The sequence below is a fragment of the Tursiops truncatus genome, chromosome 4, assembly GCF_011762595.2.
Source record: "Tursiops truncatus isolate mTurTru1 chromosome 4, mTurTru1.mat.Y, whole genome shotgun sequence".
In the NCBI taxonomy this organism is placed as follows: Eukaryota; Metazoa; Chordata; class Mammalia; order Artiodactyla; family Delphinidae; genus Tursiops; species Tursiops truncatus.
In genome coordinates, this window is record NC_047037.1 from 82,593,246 (window position 1) to 82,598,917 (window position 5,672).

Here is a 5,672-nt window from a genome sequence, read left to right on the forward strand (position 1 = left end):
GGGTTAATACGTTGCTCAGTAAAGTTCTTGGTGAAAATGAAAAATGTGTCTTTTATTTTTACTTAAAACCTAAGTCACTTTTTGGCCAACCCTATATTAACAAGAGTACAAATGGATAGCCACTGGACAGCCTCACATGTGGAATAAGAAAGAATACATTTCAGTTGTAAAACATGTGAAATACTATGAAAGATAAAGAAGAGATATAAAATATTGGAATAATTTCCTCACTAGACATGTCAGGTGGAAGCAGACTACTATGAACAAAACCTTCTCACTATTCAGGCAGAATGTGCAACACCTTTCTGATGACATCATGCAATTAGTTTCAGAAAATCCAAATATAATAAACTCCAAAAGCAATATAGTTATAGATATTGTAATACTATCTTCAACAAGACAAGAAAGTAAATTAATAAAACATGGAACTTCTCTAATAAAATATTAAGCTATACCAAAAGCCAAAAACAAAACAAAGAAAAAAGTATAAAGTAGAAACAGGAAAAAAATTCTGCAAAACTAAGAACATGGCCACATAAAAATAAATAAATAAAAAACAAAAAAATTAACACTTTAGGAGCCTATTAAGGTAATCAAAAACAATAGATCTTCTTTTCTTTCCATCACCCTCCATACACATCATATTGAGTCTGTCTCTAGACTAAATATTATATCTTTCTACTTCTTTTTATCTCTTCTTTTTTACCTGAGTCCAAGACTTGACCAGTGCTCACTTGGATTGCAGCAACAGCTTTCTAACCATCTCTGTCCTGCTGTTTCTGTTCCCTCACATTTCATTTCAGCAGTTGCAAGAGATACCTTCTTAAAATGTAATTCAGATCATATAGACCCTCTGCTTTAAATTTTTCTATGGCCTTGTATTTCAAACTTTTTCCAAGGCTCTGTATCACCTGGCTCATGCCTATGACTCCAATCTCATCTTTTGTCCATCTTGCCCTTGCTTACCTTGCTCACCAGACTCCAACTCTGCAACTCTGCTGGCTTTTTTCAATACTTCAACACCTCCCACCTCAAGTTTTTAGCATATTCTGTTCCTTCAGCCTGTAGTGCTTGCCTTTCCCCCCACCCCTTTCCTATGATTGCATCTTGTAGATCTCACTTCCTCAGAGAGGCCTTTCCAAAATACTCTGAAGTGGCACCTGAATACTCAATTATTTTTAATATTAGCACAATGTTGCTCTCCTTCTTGACATTTATCCCAGTTTACACTTATTCTTATTCACTTGACTGTTAATTTCTTCATCATATGGAATATTCTACTAGACTATATGATCCATAACACTACATCTTTATCATTTACCATTGGATTCCCAGAGCCTAGCAAAATGCTGGCATATAAGAAACATGCAACAATTACTTATTAAATGAATCTTTGATGGTGACTATGCTATCTAGGTTTACCTACAATCAATATTGTACAGATTATACATTTCAATTACCTATAGGTCAATATTATAACCAAAGTTTTCATAACATCTGAATCAGATAGTGTGTTGTTCTAACACATTTATATTGAATAATCCAGACAAAACCAACACATCTGGAGAATCTGTGTCTTTGTTGACAACCAAATTATTTGTGTTTCATAAGGTCTTTACTTCCTATTATTCTGTACTTGAATGCATATGGCTGAATATTTATTTGTCCCAAGAACTGAAACTCAATAACATAAAACTATGGAATATTAGAGTTAGCTGAAAGACATTAAGTCATCTGGTCAAGTTTGTTGCTCAGTATTGGCATCTCTACATCTCTGGCAAAAATCATCAAGCTTGAACATTTGCTGGATTAAAGAGTTCATTAACATACAAGGCAGCCCAAGGTCTAACTCCTAGAAAATTTTTTCATTTACTCGGTGACAATTGGCACCATTTTTCCATCTTCTGACTTATCACAGTAGATTCCCTGTTTGACATCGTGACAGCTTGGTTATTTGAAAACAGCTTTTATTTAAATAATGATAGCACTAAGATTACATTTACCTGGATTTCCAAAAGAATGTCACTTTTAGAACTTGTGACACAAACGCAGCACATCTTAGAGGTACTGGTCCAAAAGAGCAGAGTAAGATTTAGCATAAGTCTCCACACAAAGCAATCTCTGTTTCTTCTGCTGCATATCTACCTTCCAGTTTTCCATCTCAGTTAACCCTTCGAAGAACTAATCAAGTTCATGGTACTACCTGAAATTAAGAAAAATATATTGGATAATTGAGAAATGTTGACTTTTCAGAATTCAGTAAGGTGATATAATAAAGCATGGACAGAAGAAGTAGCTAGTTACTGACTCCAGAAAGAGATGGACTTTTCTATACTGCAAGGGTTTTAATCAATGAATTCATTCTTTTTTTTTTCCTAACTCTTTTTCTGTGAATGACTTACCAGCCTACTAAGAGATGTTCATTAGCTTAATTCACTTTATAATTCTATTTGTAATAAAAATTGAAAATCTACAAAAATAAACTCAACTAGTGAATTTGTAATTCTTGTCAAAAATAACTTTTCCTCTTAAAGTATTATGCTAAAAATATTTTAGGAGCTAACCAAGGTGTGTGTGTGTGTTTGTGTGTGTATGTGTGTGGGTATATATCTATATGTATATCTATATCTATCTTATGCACACAAACAGATATATACTATACATTTCACTGTCAGTAAGGGACAGTGAAAAAAGCTACAAAAGGAATTGTGCAATACAAATTTCTCCAAATTTCAATATTTTCCCAAAGCTAGGCATATTTCATTAAACACATGGCTCCAGGATTTTCACATATATCTCAACTTGTCATCATTGGCAATTGAGATTTTTACCCTACTACCAGTGAAACCTTCATTTCCTTGGAATTGAAGGAATTATAGAGTGGAATTATAGTGGAATCATAGAGTGACTTCATCCTGTGCAATTATAGAGTGACTTCCAGATATAAAAGATGGAGAAGAGAAGTTCATTTTTTTGTTAAAACAAAAAACAGTAAACTTACTGATGCAGAGTGTCTGGAGGAAGGAGAACATTAATTAACATACATTTGTGGATTATAACATAAAAGAAACTAAGTTTTACTGCTTTTACTTGTCCAGAATAGCTCAAATTTGAGAACATATTGCCAAGTACTAGCCCTACTGAAATAAATTGGGAGTAAAGAATGATTTATTATTAATATAGCAAATGCCAGCAGAGCAGTGTTGGTTCTCTTTATGTCACAGTTATACTTGTCTATATGTTGGCTGCTTCCTCAGTTCTCATAAATAGGTAAATCATTCCCTCAGCTGTTTACTCTTTTCACTTTACTTACCAGCGTAACCTCCTCACAAAGAACAAAGCAAAATTTTCTAGCTGCATTTCTGTTAGTAGGGAGTTGGAGTTAGTGTTTTCTAAGATTCCTCCTAATGCTGAGACATTTTAGGTACGGAGTAACACAGCATAAATAAATTTATTTCTACTAAGAACCTGAATTAAAACATTCTTCTATATTTTCTATGACTCAAAATTCTTTAGTACTTCTTTGTACCCTTTAGAACAGGGATTGGTTTTTTTTGTTTTTTTTTTTAAATAAAGGGCCAGAGAGTAAATATTTCAGGCTTTGTGGGCCAGTCTCTGCCCCAACTACTCAACTCAGCTGGTGTGGTAGGAAAGCAGCTGTAGAAAAGACATAAAGAAATGGTGTTTCTGTGTTCCAATAAAACTTTATTTACAGCACTCCCTCTTGTGAGAACACCAGAATCACAACTAGCTGCTGGACAATGATCAACAGGAAGACACTGGAACTCACCAAAAAAGATACCCCACATCCAAATACAAAGGAGAAGCCACAATGAGATGGTAGGGGTGGCGCAATCACAGTAAAATCAAATCCCATAACTGCTGCATGGGTGACTCACAGACTGGAGAACACTTAGACCACAGAAGTCCACCAACTGGAGTGAAGGTTCTGAGCCCCATGTCAGGCTTCCCAACCTCGGGGTCTGGAAACGGGAGGAGGAATTACTAGAGAATCAGACTTTGAAGGCTATGGGGATTTGATTGCAGGACTTCGACAGAACTGGGGGAAACAGAGACTCCACTCTTAGAGGGCACACAAAGTAGTGTGTGCATTGGGACTCAGGAGAAGAAGCAGTAACCCCAGGGGAGACTGAACCAGACCTACCTACTAGTGTTGGGGGGTCTCCTGCAGAGGTGGGGGGTGGCTGTGGCTCAGCATGGGGACAAGGACACTGGCAGCAGAAGTTCTGGGAAGTACTCCTTGGTGTGAGCCCTCCCAGAGTCTAACATTAGCCTCACCAAAGAGCCCAGGTAGGCTCCAGTGTTGGGTTGCCTCAGGCCAAACAACCAACAGGGAGGGAACCCAGCCCCACCCATAAGCAGTCAAGCAGATTAAAGTCTTACTGAGCTCTGCCCACCAGAGCAATGGTCAGCTCTACCCACCACCAGTCCCTCCCAACAGGAAACTTGCAAAAGCCTTTTAGATAGCCTCATCCACCAGAGGGCAGACAGCAGAAGCAAGAAGAAGTACAATCCTGCAGCCTGTGGAAAAAAAACATATTCACAGAAAGATAGACAAGATGAAAAGGCAGAGGGCTACATACCAGATGAAGGAACAAGATAAAACCCCAGGAAAACAACTACATGAAGTGGAGATAGGCAACTTTCCAGATAAAGAATTCAGAATAATGATAGTGAAGACGATACAGGACCTCAGAAAAAGAATGGAGGCAAAGATAAAGAAGATGCAAGAAATGTTTAACAAAGACCTAGAAGAATTAAAGAACAAACCAACAGAGATGAACAATACAATAACTGAAATGAAAACTACACTAGAAGGAATCAACAGCAGAATAACTGAGGCAGAAGAACAGATAATTGACCTGGAAGACAGAATGGTGGAATTCACTGCTGTGGAATAGAATAAAGAAAAAAGAATGAAAATAAATGAAGACAGCCTAAGAGACCTCTGGGACAACATTAAACACAGCAACATTTGCACTATACGGGTCCCAGAAGGAGAAGAGAGAGAGAAAGGACCCGAGAAAATATTTGAAGAGATTATAGTCGAAAACTTCCCTAACATGGGAAAGGAAATAGCCACCCAACTCCAGGAAACGCAGAGTCCCATACAGGATAAACCCAAGGAGAAACACGCTGAGACACATAGTAATCAAATTGGCAAAAAATTAAAGACAAAGAAAAATTATTGGAAGCAACAAGGGAAAAATGACAAATAACATACAAGGGAACTCCCATAAGGTTAACAGCTGATTTGTCAGCAGAAACTGTACAGGCCAGAAGGGAGTGGCATGATATACTTAAAGTGATGAAAGGGAAGAACCTCCAACCAAGATTACTCTACCTGGCAAGGATCTCATTCAGATTCCACAGAGAAATCAAAAGCTTTATAGACAAGCAAAAGCTGAGAGAATTCAGCACCTTCAAACCAGCTCTACAATGAATGCTAAAGGAACTTCTCTAAATGGGAAACACAAGAGAACAAAAGGACCTACAAAAACAAACCCAAAACAATTACAAAAATGGTCATAGGAACATACATATCGATAATTACCTTAAATGTGAATGGATTAAATGCTCCCACCAAAAGACAGAGGCTTGCTAACTGGATACCAAAACAAGACCCATATATATGCTGTCTACAAGAGACC